A 19,916-nucleotide genomic window follows, 5' to 3' on the forward strand; every position below is an offset into this window, starting at 1 on the left:
TTCGGTAGGAGTCACCGAGGTGGCCTTGCTCGTGCAACTGCAGGTGGGCTTGAGGCTTCCGAAAGTACCATAAAAAAAAAAAGATTTTTTTATTAAGAAGGTAAAAAAAAAAACAGCGGGACCGACCCGCGAGCTAAGCCGACGGGGACTTCCAGGAGGTCGGCATGAGGTGGCCGCTCATACCGCTCTTGCCCTGGAAGTCCGCCGAGGACCGCGGGCGCTGTGGAGCTCCCACAAGGAAGCTGCCGGCATGCAGCAGCTCCCACGGGGCCCCTCTATCCCCCCACGGGTGCAGAAGGCAGGCACACCGCCGCTAATAGGCGGAGCTGGCTCCCGGCCGCTGTCATGCATCACTCGCGGACCGGAAGTGCTTGGCAGCCGGGTGGACACGGCGGGACTCGCCGCGGGCGCTGTGGAGCTCCTACAGGGCTGCCCCCGGGCTGGCACAGCTTCCCCAAAGCTCCTCTATCCCCCCACAGGTGCAATAGGCAGGCACACGCCGCACACGCCGCTCGTACACGGAGATGGCTCCCGGCCGCTTTCGGTAGGAGTCACCGAGGTGGCCTTGCTCGTGCAACTGCAGGTGGGCTTGAGGCTTCCGAAAGTACCATAAAAAAAAAAAGATTTTTTTATTAAGAAGGTAAAAAAAAAAACAGCGGGACCGACCCGCGAGCTAAGCCGACGGGGACTTCCAGGAGGTCGGCATGAGGTGGCCGCTCATACCGCTCTTGCCCTGGAAGTCCGCCGAGGACCGCGGGCGCTGTGGAGCTCCCACAAGGAAGCTGCCGGCATGCAGCAGCTCCCACGGGGCCCCTCTATCCCCCCACGGGTGCAGAAGGCAGGCACACCGCAGCTAATAGGCGGAGCTGGCTCCCGGCCGCTGTCATGCATCACTCGCGGACCGGAAGTGCTTGGCAGCCGGGTGGACACGGCGGGACTCGCCGCGGGCGCTGTGGAGCTCCTACAGGGCTGCCCCCGGGCTGGCACAGCTTCCCCAAAGCTCCTCTATCCCCCCACGGGTGCAATAGGCAGGCACACGCCGCACACGCCGCTCGTACACGGAGATGGCTCCCGGCCGCTTTCGGTAGGAGTCACCGAGGTGGCCTTGCTCGTGCAACTGCAGGTGGGCTTGAGGCTTCCGAAAGTACCATAAAAAAAAAAAGATTTTTTTATTAAGAAGGTAAAAAAAAAACCAGCGGGACCGACCCGCGAGCTAAGCCGACGGGGACTTCCAGGAGGTCGGCATGAGGTGGCCGCTCATACCGCTCTTGCCCTGGAAGTCCGCCGAGGACCGCGGGCGCTGTGGAGCTCCCACAAGGAAGCTGCCGGCATGCAGCAGCTCCCACGGGGCCCCTCTATCCCCCCACGGGTGCAGAAGGCAGGCACACCGCCGCTAATAGGCGGAGCTGGCTCCCGGCCGCTGTCATGCATCACTCGCGGACAGGAAGTGCTTGGCAGCCGGGTGGACACGGCGGGACTCGCCGCGGGCGCTGTGGAGCTCCTACAGGGCTGCCCCCGGGCTGGCACAGCTTCCCCATGGCTCCTCTATCCCTCCACGGCTGCAATAGGCAGGCACACACCGCTCATACACGGAGCTGGCTCCCGGCCGCTTTCGGAAGGAGTCGCCGACGTGGCCTTGCTCGTGCAACTCCAGGTGGGCTTGGGGCTTCCGAAAATGCCATAAAAAAAAAAAGATTTTTTTATTAAGAAGGTAGAAAAATCAGCGGGACCGACCCGCGAGCGAGGCCGACGGGGACTTCTAGGAGGTCGGCATGAGGTGGCCGCGTCTACCGCTCGAAACCTGGAAGTCTGCAACGGGCGCTGCGGAGCTCGTACACGGCTGTCCCCGGTCTTGCACAGCTTCCCCATGGCTCCTCTATCCCCCCCATGGGTGCAATATAATTTTTTTAAAAAAAAACAATTTTAGTCATTATTAACCTAGTTCGGTCCCCACCGTTACAGTCGGATGTCAGCTGTAAGATACAGCTGAGATCCGGTGATGATGGCACCGACTCAGCTTCTGAGCCGGTGCCAAACATTGTACGTCATTTTGCGTGAAGTCAATGCTTTCCAGGACGTACATATACGTCCAATGGCGGGAAGGGGTTAAGAAGGTAGAAAAATCAGCGGGACCGACCCGCGAGCGAGGCCGACGGGGACTTCTAGGAGGTCGGCATGAGGTGGCCGCGTCTACCGCTCGAAACCTGGAAGTCTGCAACGGGCGCTGCGGAGCTCGTACACGGCTGTCCCCGGTCTTGCACAGCTTCCCCATGGCTCCTCTATCCCCCCCATGGGTGCAATATAATTTTTTTAAAAAAAAACAATTTTAGTCATTATTAACCTAGTTCGGTCCCCACCGTTACAGTCGGATGTCAGCTGTAAGATACAGCTGAGATCCGGTGATGATGGCACCGACTCAGCTTCTGAGCCGGTGCCAAACATTGTACGTCATTTTGCGTGAAGTCAATGCTTTCCAGGACGTACATATACGTCCAATGGCGGGAAGGGGTTAATAATGACTAAAATTGTTTTTTTAAAAAAAAATTATATTGCACCCATGGGGGGGATAGAGGAGCCATGGGGAAGCTGTGCAAGACCGGGGACAGCCGTGTACGAGCTCCGCAGCGCCCGTTGCAGACTTCCAGGTTTCGAGCGGTAGACGCGGCCACCTCATGCCGACCTCCTAGAAGTCCCCGTCGGCCTCGCTCGCGGGTCGGTCCCGCTGATTTTTCTACCTTCTTAACCCCTTCCCGCCATTGGACGTATATGTACGTCCTGGAAAGCATTGACTTCACGCAAAATGACGTACAATGTTTGGCACCGGCTCAGAAGCTGAGTCGGTGCCATCATCACCGGATCTCAGCTGTATCTTACAGCTGACATCCGACTGTAACGGTGGGGACCGAACTAGGTTAATAATGACTAAAATTGTTTTTTTTTTAAAAAATTATATTGCACCCATGGGGGGGATAGAGGAGCCATGGGGAAGCTGTGCAAGACCGGGGACAGCCGTGTACGAGCTCCGCAGCGCCCGTTGCAGACTTCCAGGTTTCGAGCGGTAGACGCGGCCACCTCATGCCGACCTCCTAGAAGTCCCCGTCGGCCTCGCTCGCGGGTCGGTCCCGCTGATTTTTCTACCTTCTTAATAAAAAAATCTTTTTTTTTTTATGGCATTTTCGGAAGCCCCAAGCCCACCTGGAGTTGCACGAGCAAGGCCACGTCGGCGACTCCTTCCGAAAGCGGCCGGGAGCCAGCTCCGTGTATGAGCGGTGTGTGCCTGCCTATTGCAGCCGTGGAGGGATAGAGGAGCCATGGGGAAGCTGTGCCAGCCCGGGGGCAGCCCTGTAGGAGCTCCACAGCGCCCGCGGCGAGTCCCGCCGTGTCCACCCGGCTGCCAAGCACTTCCTGTCCGCGAGTGATGCATGACAGCGGCCGGGAGCCAGCTCCGCCTATTAGCGGCGGTGTGCCTGCCTTCTGCACCCGTGGGGGGATAGAGGGGCCCCGTGGGAGCTGCTGCATGCCGGCAGCTTCCTTGTGGGAGCTCCACAGCGCCCGCGGTCCTCGGCGGACTTCCAGGGCAAGAGCGGTATGAGCGGCCACCTCATGCCGACCTCCTGGAAGTCCCCGTCGGCTTAGCTCGCGGGTCGGTCCCGCTGGTTTTTTTTTTACCTTCTTAATAAAAAAATCTTTTTTTTTTTATGGTACTTTCGGAAGCCTCAAGCCCACCTGCAGTTGCACGAGCAAGGCCACCTCGGTGACTCCTACCGAAAGCGGCCGGGAGCCATCTCCGTGTACGAGCGGCGTGTGCCTGCCTATTGCACCTGTGGGGGGATAGAGGAGCTTTGGGGAAGCTGTGCCAGCCCGGGGGCAGCCCTGTAGGAGCTCCACAGCGCCCGCGGCGAGTCCCGCCGTGTCCACCCGGCTGCCAAGCACTTCCGGTCCGCGAGTGATGCATGACAGCGGCCGGGAGCCAGCTCCGCCTATTAGCGGCGGTGTGCCTGCCTTCTGCACCCGTGGGGGGATAGAGGGGCCCCGTGGGAGCTGCTGCATGCCGGCAGCTTCCTTGTGGGAGCTCCACAGCGCCCGCGGTCCTCGGCGGACTTCCAGGGCAAGAGCGGTATGAGCGGCCACCTCATGCCGACCTCCTGGAAGTCCCCGTCGGCTTAGCTCGCGGGTCGGTCCCGCTGTTTTTTTTTTTACCTTCTTAATAAAAAAATCTTTTTTTTTTTATGGTACTTTCGGAAGCCTCAAGCCCACCTGCAGTTGCACGAGCAAGGCCACCTCGGTGACTCCTACCGAAAGCGGCCGGGAGCCATCTCCGTGTACGAGCGGCGTGTGCCTGCCTATTGCACCTGTGGGGGGATAGAGGAGCTTTGGGGAAGCTGTGCCAGCCCGGGGGCAGCCCTGTAGGAGCTCCACAGCGCCCGCGGCGAGTCCCGCCGTGTCCACCCGGCTGCCAAGCACTTCCGGTCCGCGAGTGATGCATGACAGCGGCCGGGAGCCAGCTCCGCCTATTAGCGGCGGTGTGCCTGCCTTCTGCACCCGTGGGGGGATAGAGGGGCCCCGTGGGAGCTGCTGCATGCCGGCAGCTTCCTTGTGGGAGCTCCACAGCGCCCGCGGTCCTCGGCGGACTTCCAGGGCAAGAGCGGTATGAGCGGCCACCTCATGCCGACCTCCTGGAAGTCCCCGTCGGCTTAGCTCGCGGGTCGGTCCCGCTGTTTTTTTTTTTACCTTCTTAATAAAAAAATCTTTTTTTTTTTATGGTACTTTCGGAAGCCTCAAGCCCACCTGCAGTTGCACGAGCAAGGCCACCTCGGTGACTCCTACCGAAAGCGGCCGGGAGCCATCTCCGTGTACGAGCGGCGTGTGCGGCGTGTGCCTGCCTATTGCACCCGTGGGGGGATAGAGGAGCTTTGGGGAAGCTGTGCCAGCCCGGGGGCAGCCCTGTAGGAGCTCCACAGCGCCCGCGGCGAGTCCCGCCGTGTCCACCCGGCTGCCAAGCACTTCCGGTCCGCGAGTGATGCATGACAGCGGCCGGGAGCCAGCTCCGCCTATTAGCTGCGGTGTGCCTGCCTTCTGCACCCGTGGGGGGATAGAGGGGCCCCGTGGGAGCTGCTGCATGCCGGCAGCTTCCTTGTGGGAGCTCCACAGCGCCCGCGGTCCTCGGCGGACTTCCAGGGCAAGAGCGGTATGAGCGGCCACCTCATGCCGACCTCCTGGAAGTCCCCGTCGGCTTAGCTCGCGGGTCGGTCCCGCTGTTTTTTTTTTTACCTTCTTAATAAAAAAATCTTTTTTTTTTTATGGTACTTTCGGAAGCCTCAAGCCCACCTGCAGTTGCACGAGCAAGGCCACCTCGGTGACTCCTACCGAAAGCGGCCGGGAGCCATCTCCGTGTACGAGCGGCGTGTGCGGCGTGTGCCTGCCTATTGCACCTGTGGGGGGATAGAGGAGCTTTGGGGAAGCTGTGCCAGCCCGGGGGCAGCCCTGTAGGAGCTCCACAGCGCCCGCGGCGAGTCCCGCCGTGTCCACCCGGCTGCCAAGCACTTCCGGTCCGCGAGTGATGCATGACAGCGGCCGGGAGCCAGCTCCGCCTATTAGCGGCGGTGTGCCTGCCTTCTGCACCCGTGGGGGGATAGAGGGGCCCCGTGGGAGCTGCTGCATGCCGGCAGCTTCCTTGTGGGAGCTGGGCATCGGCCGCGGCGAGTCCCGTAGTTCACCCGCCCGACAAGCACTTCCGGCCCGCGGCGGACTTCCAGGGCTCAAGCGGTAGGCGCGGCCACCTCATGCCGACCTCCTGGAACTCCCCCTCGGCCTCGCTCGCGTGTCTGTCTTCATTCACGTTTTGGAGAAAAAACCCTATGAGGTTTTTATTTTGGCCTTCAGCCAAGCAGCAGTTCCAGGAGGCCGGGCATTTTGGCACCTCCCACCGGTGTAATTGGCGAGGTGACACTTTTAGGGGTGTGAATATCTCCTACGCCTGAAATACTGTGAGAGGGAGAACTTGCTCCGCCTCCCAAGTCCAACACTTCCAGGACGAGAGGAGGGCGGGAGGCGTTCCCTGCTTAGGCCGAATGCTGCTTCCACGGCGATAGCGGCACCAAGCCGCCCTCTCACGCCGCTGCCCTGGATGTCCCCGTCGGCCTCGCTCGCTGGTCGGGTCCGGTGTTTTTTTACCTTCTTAATAAAAAATTATTTTTTTTTTTATGTTATTTCCTGAAGCCCCAAGCCCACCTGCAGTTGCACGAGCAAGGCCACCTCGGCAACTCCTACCGAAAGCCGTGAACGAGGAAGTACAAACGGGAGCTGCTCCCGTTCCAAGCCGAGAAGGACTTCCATGGTGTGACCGGTAGGTAGTGGCACCTCCTGCCGTCCTCCTGGAAGTCCCCGTCGGCCTGGCTCACGGCTCGGTCCCGCTGTGTGTTTTACCTTCATAATAAAAAACACTTTTTTTTTTTATGGTATTTTCTGAAGTCCCAAGCCGACCTGCAGTTGCAGGAGCTCGGCCACCTCGGCAACTCCTACCGAAAGCCGTGAACGAGGAAGTACAAACGGGAGCTGCTCCCGTTCCAAGCCGAGAAGGACTTCCATGGTGTGACCGGTAGGTAGTGGCACCTCCTGCCGTCCTCCTGGAAGTCCCCGTCGGCCTCGCTCGCAGGTCTGTCTTCATTGACGTTTTGGAGAAAAAACCCTATGAAGTTTTTATTTTGGGCCTCAGCCGGGCAGCAGTTCCATGAGCCCGGGTACTTTGGCACCTTACCCCGGTGTATTTGAGGTGGTGACACTTTTAGGGGTGTGAATATCTCCTTCACCTGAAATCCTGTGAGAGGGCATCTAGGTTTTGAGTTCCAAGTCCCAACGGTTCTTCCTAGCGGGAAGTCCTAACCGTTCCTGGCCGAGAGTGACTTCCAGGGTTTGAGCAATAGGTACCGGCCCGCCCTCTCACGGTGCCTCCTGGAAGTCCCCGTCGGCCTCGTTCGCTGGTCGGTCCGCTGCACCTTAACTTCCATGAAAGAACTTTGGTGCATTCTTTCTGGAGTCCCAGGCCGACCAGCAGTTGCAGGAGCTCGGCCAGCCCTGTGACTCCAACCGAGTACCATGAAGGAGGACGTGCTGCACGTTCTTGCGGGAGCTGCACCTGGTCCAACCCGAGAAGGACTTCCATGGTGTGACCGGTATGTAGTGGCACATCATGCTGGCCTCCTGGAAGTTCCCGTCGGCCTTGCTCGCTGGTCGGTCCGCTGCACCTGAACTTCCACGAAAGAACTTTGATGCATTCTTTCTGGAGTCCCAGGCCGACCAGCAGTTGCAGGAGCTCGGCCACCTTGGCGACTCCAACCGAACACCTTGAAGGAGGACGTGCTGCACGTTCTAGCGGGAGCTGCACCTGGTCCAACCCGAGAATGACTTCCATGGTGTGACCGGTATGTAGTGGCACGTCATGCCGGCCCCCTGGAAGTCCCCGTCGGCCTCGCTGGCAGGTCTGTCTTCATTGACGTTTTGGAGGAAAAACCCTATGAGGTTTTTATTTTGGGCCTCAGCCGGGCAGCAGTTCCAGGAGCCCGGGTACTTTGGCACCTTACCCCGGTGTATTTGAGGTGGTGACACTTTTAGGGGTGTGAATATCTCCTTCACCTGAAATCCTGTGAGAGGGCATTTAGGTTTTGAGTTCCAAGTCCCAACGGTTCTTCCTAGCGGGAAGTCCTAACCGTTCGTGGCCGAGAGTGACTTCCAGGGTGTGAGCGATATGCACCGGCCCTCTCATGGTGTCTCCTGGAAGTCCCCGTCGGCCTCGTTGGCTGGTCGGTCCGCTGCACCTGAACTTCCACGAAAGAACTTTGGTGCATTCTTTCTGGAGTCCCAGGCCGACCAGCAGTTGTAGGAGCTCGGCCACGTTGGCGACTCCAATCGAGAGTACCGTGAAGGAGGACGTGCTGCACGTTCTAGCGGGAGCTGCACCTGGTCCAACCCGAGAAGGACTTCCATGGTGTGGCCGGTATGTAGTGGCACGCCATGCCGGCCTCCTGGAAGTCCCCGTCGGCCTAGCTCGCAGGTCTGTCTTCATTGACGTTTTGGAGGAAAAACCCTATGAGGTTTTTATTTTGGGCTTCAGCCGGGCAGCAGTTCCAGGAGCCCGGGTAAGTTGGCACCTTACCCCGGTGTATTTGAGGTGGTGACACTTTTAGGGGAGCGAATATCTCCTTCACCTGAAAACCTGTGAGAGGGCATTTCTGCTCCGCGTTCCAAGTCCCAACGGTTCTTCCTAGCGGGAAGTCCTAACCCTTCGTGGCCGAGAAGGACTTCCATGGTGTGACTGGTATGTAGTGGCACGTCATGCCGGCCTCCTGGAAGTCCCCGTCGGCCTCGTTGGCTGGTCGGTCCGCTGCACCTGAACTTCCACGAAAGAACTTTGGTGCATTCTTTCTGGAGTCCCAGGCCGACCAGCAGTTGTAGGAGCTCGGCCACGTTGGCGACTCCAATCGAGAGTACCGTGAAGGAGGACGTGCTGCACGTTCTAGCGGGAGCTGCACCTGGTCCAACCCGAGAAGGACTTCCATGGTGTGACCGGTATGTAGTGGCACGTCATGCCGGCCTCCTGGAAGTCCCCGTCGGCCTCGCTGGCAGGTCTGTCTTCATTGACGTTTTGGAGGAAAAACCCTATGAGGTTTTTATTTTGGGCTTCAGCCGGGCAGCAGTTCCAGGAGCCCGGGTAAGTTGGCACCTTACCCCGGTGTATTTGAGGTGGTGACACTTTTAGGGGTGCGAATATCTCCTTCACCTGAAATCCTGTGAGAGGGCATTTAGGTTTTGAGTTCCAAGTCCCAACGGTTCTTCCTAGCGGGAAGTCCTAACCGTTCGTGGCCGAGAGTGACTTCCAGGGTGTGAGCGATAGGCACCGGCCCTCTCATGGTGTCTCCTGGAAGTCCCCGTCGGCCTCATTGGCTGGTCGGTCCGCTGCACCTGAACTTCCACGAAAGAACTTTGGTACATTCTTTCTGGAGTCCCAGGCCGACCAGCAGTTGTAGGAGCTCGGCCACGTTGGCGACTCCAATCGAGAGTACCGTGAAGGAGGACGTGCTGCACGTTCTAGCGGGAGCTGCACCTGGTCCAACCCGAGAAGGACTTCCATGGTGTGACCGGTATGTAGTGGCACGTCATGCCGGCCTCCTGGAAGTCCCCGTCGGCCTCGCTGGCAGGTCTGTCTTCATTGACGTTTTGGAGGAAAAACCCTATGAGGTTTTTATTTTGGGCTTCAGCCGGGCAGCAGTTCCAGGAGCCCGGGTAAGTTGGCACCTTACCCCGGTGTATTTGAGGTGGTGACACTTTTAGGGGTGCGAATATCTCCTTCACCTGAAATCCTGTGAGAGGGCATTTTGGTTTCGTGTTCCAAGTCCCTACGGTTCTTCCTAGCGGGAAGTCCTAACCGTTCGTGGCCGAGAGTGACTTCCAGGGTGTGAGCGATAGGCACCGGCCCTCTCATGGTGTCTCCTGGAAGTCCTCGTCGGCCTCGTCCACCTGTCGTTAAGCTGTGAGAGGAGCACGTGCTCCCGCGCCGTTTGAGTCTTTGGAATTTGTCCAAGACTCCTCAGATCGATCTGGCTCCCCGCGACCCGGCGGCGGAGGGACCACTCGCTCGGCAGTGCTTTGGAGCCCTGTCGGTTACGGCGAGCGCGTCTTCCTCCCACACCGTCCGGGTCTGTTTCGCCCCCGGCCACCTACGGCCGGTGTCCCAAAAAGCCCGGCGGTCCTGCTAAGGCGGGCGCCGGTACCTCTCGCTCCCGCGAGGTGCGTTTGCTCAGTGCTGCTTCTATCACTCTAAAAGGCGTCCGAGAGTGCGCTGGTGTCGCCGGAGCCCGAGGCGCGAGAGAAAGCTTTAAACGACGGGGAGGCAGTGACCGCCCCCGTATGTCCGCTGCTCGCAAGGGCCTCTCTAGCCGAGGTGCTCCCAGGCGCACCCGCGCATGGGGCACGGTTGTTTCTCGCAAGTAGTCCAAAGCCGTCTTCCGCCTCGCCCGAGGCTGGAAGTGTCGGCGTGGCTCCCGCATGCAAGCCACACGCGGCTCCACGGTGGCTTCCCTCCCCCCCTCTCCGGAGGGGGCGGCCCCATCCCATGTGGAGCCGCTAAGCCGCCGGGAAAGCGGCCTCGGTTCCCCGTGGGCGACAAATGCGTCCTCCTCGGCACTTTGCGAGCTGGGCCGCCGGAGAGAGCAGTTAACCCGGATTGTCGAGGTTGTCCGTTGCCTTTGTCCCATATTACCTAAGCCTGGTCCTTGTTACCTTACTGGTAAGGGTTAGGGACGCTGAGCGCGCTCCATCTTCTCGGCTCTATGTTGGGCTCTCTCTAAACAGGTCCTCGACTTAAGACCGACCGGTCTTCGTAGGCATCCTTCATCTCGGCAGGTTGCGAGCTGGGCCGCCGGTGAGAGCAGTTAACCCGGATTGTCGAGGTTGCCGTTGCCTTTGTCCCATATTACCTAAGCCTGGTCCTTGATACCTTACTGGTAAGGGTTAGGGACACTGAGCGCGCTCCATCTTCTCGGCTCTATGTTGGGCTCTCTCTAAACAGGTCCTCGACTTACGATGCTGCCCCGACCGACCGACCGGTCTTCGTAGGAGTCCTCCATCTCGGCAGGTTGCGAGCTGGGCCGCCGGTGAGAGCAGTTAACCCGGATTGTCGAGGTTGCCGTTGCCTTTGTCCCATATTACCTAAGCCTGGTCCTTGATACCTTACTGGTAAGGGTTAGGGACGATGAGCGCGCTCCATCTTCTCGGCTCTATGTTGGGCTCTCTCTAAACAGGTCCTCGACTTACGATTCTGCCCCGACCGACCGACCGGTCTTCGTAGGCGTCCTCCATCTCGGCAGGTTGCGAGCTGGGCCGCCGGTGAGAGCAGTTAACCCGGATTGTCGAGGTTGCCGTTGCCTTTGTCCCATATTACCTAAGCCTGGTCCTTGATACCTTACTGGTAAGGGTTAGGGACGATGAGCGCGCTCCATCTTCTCGGCTCTATGTTGGGCTCTCTCTAAACAGGTCCTCGACTTACGATTCTGCCCCGACCGACCGACCGGTCTTCGTAGGCTTCCTCCATCTTGGCAGGTTGCGAGCTGGGCCGCGGTGAGAGTATGTAGCCCGGACTGTCCTGAAGCGTCACAGTGGCATATTGAACACCCCGGTTGACTTACATTTATGTGGTCGCGAAACCTGGTTGCGGTCTCAGTGCCAATCTGCGTCCAACAACGGGGCTCTTGGTTGCTCTCTTTCCATGTGTCCTAGACTGTCTTCCGATGCCTTGGAAGGGTCGGTCGGTTGTTTGAAGGCATCCTCCTCCTCGGCAGGTTGAGAGCTGGCCCGCGGTGAGAGTATGTAGCCCGGACTGTCCTGAAGCGTCACAGTGGCATATTGAACACCCCGGTTGACTTACATTTATGTGGTCGCGAAACCTGGTTGCGGTCTCAGTGCCAATCTGCGTCCAACAACGGGGCTCTTGGTTGCTCTCTTTCCATGTGTCCTAGACTGTCTTCCGATGCCTTGGAAGGGTCGGTCGGTTGTTTGAAGGCATCCTCCTCCTCGGCAGGTTGAGAGCTGGCCCGCGGTGAGAGTATGTAGCCCGGACTGTCCTGAAGCGTCACAGTGGCATATTGAACACCCCGGTTGACTTACATTTATGTGGTCGCGAAACCTGGTTGCGGTCTCAGTGCCAATCTGCGTCCAACAACGGGGCTCTTGGTTGCTCTCTTTCCATGTGTCCTCGACTGTCTTCCGATGCCTTGGAAGGGGGGTCGGTTGTTTGAAGGTGTCCTCCTGCTCGGCAGGTTTCGAGCTGGGCCGTCGGTGAGAGCAGGTAGCCGGGATTGTCCTGGGGCGCGTCGTAGCAGTTATGCCAACCCATGTCCTGCAGACCTGGGCCGCTTCCGAGCGGTGACCAGGTTGTACCGGTACCAAGTTGGCAGCCAGCTGCGACCTCCCGCGGGGCTCTTGGTTGACCTATTCTCTGCAAAGGTCCTGGACTTTCTCTGCTGCCTTGGAAAGTCGTCTTGTCCCCCTGGCACTGCGAGGCCGCCCACCTCCCGAGCGCAATAAATGAAGGTAGTCTCAGCACTTCGATGGAAGGGGGGACTACCTGGTTGATCCTGCCAGTAGCATATGCTTGTCTCCAAGATTAAGCCATGCACGTGTAAGTACACACGGCCGGTACAGTGAAACTGCGAATGGCTCATTAAATCAGTTATGGTTCCTTTGATCGCTCCAACCGTTACTTGGATAACTGTGGTAATTCTAGAGCTAATACATGCCTACGAGCGCTGACCACCCGGAACGCGTGCATTTATAGGACCAAAACCAATCCGAGGGCTTGGGCGGTGGGGTCGGGCTCCGGCCCTCCCTACGCTCTCCCCGGCCGCTCTGGTGACTCTAGATAACCTCGGGCCGATCGCACGTCCCCGTGACGGCGACGATACATTCGGACGTCTGCCCTATCAACTTTCGATGGTACTTTTTGCGCTTACCATGGTGACCACGGGTAACGGGGAATCAGGGTTCGATTCCGGAGAGGGAGCCTGAGAAACGGCTACCACATCCAAGGAAGGCAGCAGGCGCGCAAATTACCCACTCCCGACCCGGGGAGGTAGTGACAAAAAATAACAATACAGGACTCTTTCGAGGCTCTGTAATTGGAATGAGTACACTTTAAATCCTTTAACGAGGATCCATTGGAGGGCAAGACTGGTGCCAGCAGCCACGGGAAGAGGAGGAGTTTGTGTGTGCTGGTGTCAGAACAGGCTTGCTCCCTGAGGGGAGAGGTGTGTGAGCAGTGTGTGAGGTGCTTTCACATTTTGTAAGCCGAAAAACCCTTGCTGGATCCGGCTGGAGTTCCAGGCAGGGTCCCCACTCCTTTCCCAGGAGGAGTGGGGTCCTGGGGAGAGACCCCGGAGTCGGGGGTGAGTAAGGAGGAGGACACACTGGCCGCCGAAGCCGGGCGGGAGAGTGGCCGCAAGATGGAGGAGGCAGCCGGCATGCTACGACGGTCAGGGAGGATGTGCTTGAGGAGCGGCGGCTCCAATGAAGATTTGAGCCAGCACAGCCGCGGGGACGTGAAGGCTCCACTTGCCTTGGACACAGTGAGTCGGACTGGAGGAAGGACGGAGAGGCCCGCAGCGGCAGCCGGCGCAACGGCGGGAGCTGCTGCGGGAGTAAAGCTCGCGGCGGTGGATGCCGCCGGTGAAAGGAGTGACAAGGGAGAGAGCGGACGAGAGGTGCCGGGTATGTCAGAGACTGCCTGGTGCTCCGTGGTGTCGCACGGGGCAATAGGCGAAATCCTGGATATGGAGGACCTCGAGTACCGGCTCGAGGACTGGCCGGTATTAGCCCCAAGGGAGCCGCAACAGCAGTTCCGGCAAAGGGTAACGGCAGTTACGAGCCTGTACATGGCTTCAGAGGAGGAGAGACTGGCCCTGAAGCAGTCTCTTGCTGATCAACGATATCGCGCGGATCACTGTTCAAAGAATAAAAGACCGGCAATTTCAAAGAAGATAAAGGAGCTGAAGGAGCGTATAAGCTTCCTGGAGACCAGGCTGGACTTGATTTTGCAGTCCTCGGGGAGTTTTCGCCAGAGACTGTTAAGATGGAAAAAGTCTCTGGGGAAAAGAGCATTGGAACAGGGCCAGGAATCGGCCCAGGAATCGGCCCAAGATGCAGGCCAAGAGGCAAGCGAGGAGTTAATCCCTGAGTCGGCCTCAATCAAGCAGGGAGGAAGTGAGGCACAGGTGTCTGAGTGCAGCCAGGTATCAGAGGGCAGCCTCCCTTGTGCACAGCGGGAGCGTGCTGTGAAGCCTGAATTGAAAGTGCGAGATGGAGCGAGGCACCGACCATCGGGTGTCCTCATGTCGCTGAGCAGTTCCGAGGGCTCAGGGGAATCGTGGTCGGAGTCGGAGGAGACCGGACGCAGTGGCGGTCCCGGGGGACTCCTGACGGCCAGGACTAGGCAGGTGCGGTCCCCACCGGTGAACTTTGGGGATTTCACATTCGGAGGGGATCCGGTGTCGGACGACCTGTCTAGCAAGGCCGAAAGGAGAAGGAGGCGGAAGGCAGAGAAGGCAGGTAAGACTCCAATCATGGAGGAGCGTCTTGTGTTTGTACCCCTTTGTAAGCCCGACGTACTCCCTGTCCCCCAGGATGCCATTGCAAACCCCTCTGGTCAGCTCACTCCTGATCCTGCAGTGGATCGGGGGTCTGACGGAGGGGAGATTATGTGTAGCCCTCCCGCTGGGCAGGTTCCGAAGATCAGTGGCACTGCTGCCGCCAGATCTAGTGGCGGTAGCAGTGCGGTGGCGAGACTGGCTGAGAGGCCGGACAGTTTGGTGGCAAATAAGAACGTAGTGCTCGGTCCCAAGCAGTTGGGCACGGGCGCTATGTGTATCCCCTTGGGGGAGAACAAGTTGGTGCCCAGAGTGGTGCTTTCCCCTGCAAAGTTGCGCCCGGTGGAGGAGGAAGCAACCAGGGAAACAAATTTTGACATTATGGCTGGCTCAGCAAGGGTGAAAGAGTCCTGCAGGCAGGAAAACGCGCCTGCAGGAAAAAACGCATGCAAAAACGCATGTGGTGTGAATGGGGGTGAAAAAAGTGAAAATTCAATTGTGATGGAAGATGGTGGGGGGAATGTTTCTGGGGAAGAAATAAAGGTGGGAGAGGGGTTGGGAGATGTAAATGGTGTAAATGGTGCGGATGGGGGTGTAAATGGTGTGGATGGGGGTGTAAATTGGGGTATGATTTTGAATGGGGGTGAGGAGCATATGGAATTACAGGAGGTGGATGCAGCTCCCGGAGATGGCCCGGAAGGGGGATTGATGGAGGTTAGCCCAAGGGGGGGCTCACTGGAAAGTGGGGCGCCTGTTGTCAAAGTGTCTACTGGGGCTCCGGGAGCTGTACAGGTGGGAAGGTCCTATGCTGCAGCCGCAGCGGGCCCGAGTGCCCCTTTGTCCGCGGGTGCCGTGCATGGTAACTTGCAACGGCGCCTTGCGGAGGCCCTAAGGAGAGGCGAGAGCTCTGTCCAAATAGGGGGTGAGCAGGTTGACCTGTCTTTCTGGTACGAGAAGTACGGACAGGCTGCCTTCCGAGAAAACCAAGGGAAGGGACCACCAGTGTTGTCTCTTCCGACAGGGGGACCCGGGGGTGTCCGCAGGAATGTGGCCCGTCTCCGGTGGGTCGGTAAGGAAGCTAGCCCCCCAAGATCTAGGGTTGTGGAGCTGCTCCTGGAGATGGGATTTAGGGCTAATGATATCTATGCCCTGATCCATCCCTACGGCACCTCGGTGTTCGATGTCAGCTTCATGACGGCAGAGGGGTTGGAATCCTTCTGGTCCCGTCATGAGCTGGCACGGGCATTGCCCCAGTGGCAGGGTTTCGCCGTTCAGGCCGTTTCAAGGCAGAGTGAGGTCATCAAGAGAGTGACCATTTTGACTAGTAATGAGTCACTCTCTTGCATTGATATAATGACCTGGGTGGAGAGGTATGGCGAGGTCAAAGGAATGCCCCAAAAAAATCGGGACGAGCACGGGATTTGGTCTGGTGCCTGGACCTTTTCCGTGAAGTTAAAGGTCCAGGGGAACTCGGTGTCCCACATGCCCTCCTCTGCTTTCTTGGGGAGGGACAGGATCCTGGTCTTTTACCAGGGGCAGCCGAAGGTCTGTCACAAGTGCGGCAGCCCCACACACTTTAGCGCACAGTGTAAGGAGAGGAGGTGTGCGCTGTGGGGGGCTTTGGGCCATCTTGCTGCCACTTGTAAGGACATTAGGTGTAACCTGTGCGGTGACCTAGGTCACCCCTTTAGCCGCTGTCCGCGCTCCTTCGCCAACCTGGTCTTCAACCCGGTGGCGCCTAGCCTTGCCAGTGGTAGTGGTCGTGGTGATGGTGTCGCTGGGGAGGGGGCTGGGGAGGATGGAGGGGTGATAGGGTCGAGGAAGGTAAGGACCCTGCCTCCTTCTAAAACGAAGAGGCAGGAGTGCCGCCGACTTGAGAGGGAGCAGGGGGGGCCCCAAAGCCATGGGGTTCAGTCTGCCGTCCCTCAGGAGGCTGGTATGTCTGCGGAGGCCCTTGGGGACGGTGGGGTAGAGGAAGAGATCAGGAAACTGGTGAGGAGGAGAGGAGAAGCCCCCTCTAGTGGGTCCTCGTACTATGGAAGTTTGGACGAGGACGAAGTGAGGGGGCAAGACAAAAGAGAGGACACTGGTAGGAAGACCCTATGCAAGACCAGGGCTCCTAAATTAAAAACATCCAAGACCGGCCAGATCCCAAAGGAGGGCTTGACTGGCTCCCCCCTGATAGGGCTCTCCAACCGGTACCAAGCCCTTCGGGAGGACATCTCCTCCTCTTCGGAAGAAGAGGAGGGCGGGGGTGAGGTATCGGTGCGAAGGTCGGGTCCTTCGGGAGGTCCTGGACCCTCGAACCAGGTAGTAGGCCAAATGCCTGGGGAGGGGGTTGTCACGGCACTAGTGGACAAAGGGGGGGGTGGGGAAACGGGGATGGTGGCGGGGGTGGTGGCGGGGGATGGGAGTGTAAATATTGTTTGTAATGTTGTGGACTCACTCTCTCCTCTTTTGGTTCCAGAGGTGAAAGACTTGGCTAAGGATATGGATCTCTCGGGTGTAAGTCTCAAGAGAGGCAACGAAGATTCCCCGGACCCAGATAGCGACGGGCTAACTGGGGGAGGGAAGAAGCTAGCGGTCGAACTCGATCACTCTTGATGGCGGTACCTACTCCGTTGACCCTGGCGAGTATTAATGTCGCCAGCATTAGGTCAGATGCGGCCAGATTCACGGCCTTTGATTTTCTCGGCCGGGTTGAGGCCGATGTTTTATTTTTGCAGGAGACCAGGGTGCCAGACCTGGCATCAGTGCATAAGGCCAGAAGGGAGTGGAGGCACGGGCCATCTTACTGGTCTCTTGCGGCCGAGCCGTATAGCGGAGTGGCTGTCCTTTTCAGGACAACAGAGGTAAAATGCCGACGAGTGATCGAGGTAGAAATGGGGAGGTGTCTGGTCTTGGACGTCTTCATGAAGGGGCAAGAGCTTAGGCTCATAAACATCTACGGTCCGCAAACCAAGTGGGACCGCAAATGCCTCTTTATGAAGATCAAGCCTTTTCTTTTTACCAGCCGTCAGGTGGTCTTTGGAGGAGACTTCAACACAGTTGTGAGGCAGAAGGACCGGAGGGGCTCCAAAGACAGGCTGGGTTATGACAGCGTCGCTTTAAATAGCATAGTTAGTGAGGCTCGTCTGGAGGATGTCCACATCAGGCACACCCCGGACCACAGTGGTTACACATACCATAGGGGTAGTCAGATTAGATCTAGAATAGACAGGTTTTATTTGAAGGGGGAGGCTGTCTTCTCGCCACTTGTGGTTGAGGAGGTAGAATTCTCCGATCACTGTTTAATTGTTTTTTCTTTGAACGTTGCAGAGACCCATCGGATGGGAAGGGGCTTTTGGAGATTGAATTCGGCACTCCTGGAAGAAGCGGAAGTCAGACAGTCCTTCGAGGATTTTCTGCAGAGCCAGGTACCTCTTTTGGGCCTTTGTAACAGTAAGTCAGAGTGGTGGGAGATGCTCAAGAAACGTGCGGCAAAATTCTTCCGCCAGCTTTCCAACTTTAGGAGCCTGGCCGGACACTGTCTGTACCAGGACCTAAGAAGGAAACTCGAGCAGCTTGTCTCGACAGGAGGTAGCCGCAAGGATATCTCCTGTGTGAAGTCCTTGCTTAAGAGGTGTCAGTATGATAGGCACACGTCCTTGGTTTTTGAGAGGGACTTCGGGAGGTATCGCTCGCCCGACCCTTACAAAAACTGTAGGATGTCAGTGGATTGCAAATATGTGGCAGGACTGATTGATAGTACGGGATCCCTGAACAGGTCCAAATCAGGGATCCTGGAGGTGGTCAGATCTTTCTACTCACACCTCTTGAGTAGGAAGGAACTAGATCGAGACAAAATGTCGGCTTTCCTGGCTGAAACCATTCCGGAGCCAAGGATAAGCCCCTCTCTTGGCGTTTTGACAGAGGAAATCAAGGAAGAGGAAGTAAAGAGGGCGATTGAAGGGTTAGCTCTTAAGAAATCGCCGGGACCGGATGGCTTAACGTCCGAGTTCTATAAGACCTTTGGGGAAGCTTTGATTCCCCTCTTGACTGGGGTTTTTAATGAGTGCCTATCCTCGGGCGCTCTGCCAAAGTCAATGGGTAGGTCAGCCTTGATCCTGCTGTCAAAGGGTAAAGATCCGTCCCGTATTGAGAACTGGCGTCCCATAGCGCTTCTCAATACGGACCGGAAGATTCTGGCAAAAGTACTGTTTAACAGGTTGGTCGAGTTTGCACCACAGCTCCTCTCGGGAGTCCAGCACTGCACTGTCCCAGGTCGAAGCACCTTTAGTGCTGTCCTGGGTGTCAGGGAGGCGGTGGAACAGGGCAGAGCTGGGCACTGGAAGGGGTACATGCTGTCTTTGGATCAGGCAAAAGCGTTTGACAGAGTTGATCATGAGTATCTCTGGTCCACCCTTTTGAGATACGGTCTGCCTGGGGGGTTTGTGAATTGGCTGAAAACATTGTACGCTGGGGCTGAGACTTTCCCACTGGTGAACGGTTGGGTTGGTCGTCCTTTCGTTGTGGACTCTGGTGTCCGTCAGGGTTGTCCTCTTAGCCCGCTGCTATACGTGTTCGCGATCGACCCCTTCCTTGTGAGGATTGATCGCGGGCCGTTGGTGGGTGTGAGGATGGACCTGGCGGTCGTGGAGTCTGCAGTAAGGACGATAGCGTATGCCGACGATGTCACTATCTTCGTCTCCTCGCAAGGGGAGGCGGAATGGGTGATGTCCGAGGTAGATCGCTACTCGGACGCGTCTGGGTCCAAGATCAATCTGGATAAGTGTGAAAGTCTCTGGTTGGGAGTGGGAGACGCAGATTTTTGTCTCCCAGACACCCTCCCTGTGCCCCAAGACACTGCAAAAGTTCTGGGCATAAATTTCGGCAGAGGTGACTATCCTACTCAAAATTGGGAGAGCAGACTGCAGATTGCCACCAAAAGGGTGAACCAGTGGAAAGGTTGGACTTTGACCTTCAGAGAAAGGATCAACTTGGGCAAAACATACCTGCTCCCATTGTTTATTTTTCTGGGCAGCATTTGTATCTTGCCAGAACCCTTCTGGACACGGGTCTACAGCCTGTTTTTCCAATTGTTATGGGGAAACAGGCTGAACCTAGTTAGGAGAGAGGTGACTTACCTAACAAGGAGACAAGGTGGGTTGGGTATGGTCAACCCGGTAGTGTTCCTAGTGAACACTTTTCTTAAATGTAATTTGGCAATCCTCTACAAAGAGAGGGCTCCTCTGTGGGTAGCTTCTTGCAAGGTGTGGTTTCAGCCTTTCTTCCAGGAATGGGAGAACGGAGGGCGAGTGAAGGATCTTCGATCGCAGCGGGGGCATCTCCCGGCTTACGTTGCCCCGGTTCTGAAGGTTGTCCGTCGATGGTGTCTGGGGAAGGATGAGGTGATCACGCTGCCGAGGAAACTCCTCGACATTAGGGTGATCGCCTCCTATTTCCAGGCATCCTTGGCCCTCAAGGACTGCCCAGGTAGGGATCTGAGGGAGGGACTGACGCTTTTGAATTCAAACAGGATCCCCCAGAAGTATTGGGACTTGACCTGGCGCTGCTTCCATGGTAAGTTATATGTGAGGGGAAACTTGAAGTACAGGAACTCTGATGAAAGGGATTGTCCCCGGGAGGAGTGTGGCGACACGCTGGAAAGCATGGAGCACTTCCTGCTTCAGTGTCCTCTCAATATAGAGGTATACAACCAGGTGGGGATCTCCATCGGGTGGCCAGAGATGGAGAGCCTCTCCTATGCCGAGTGGGCCTATGGGGCGTACAGAGAAGTTGGTG

The sequence above is a fragment of the Rhinoderma darwinii genome, chromosome 1 (genome assembly GCF_050947455.1).
Source record: "Rhinoderma darwinii isolate aRhiDar2 chromosome 1, aRhiDar2.hap1, whole genome shotgun sequence".
Classification (NCBI taxonomy): Eukaryota; Metazoa; Chordata; class Amphibia; order Anura; family Rhinodermatidae; genus Rhinoderma; species Rhinoderma darwinii.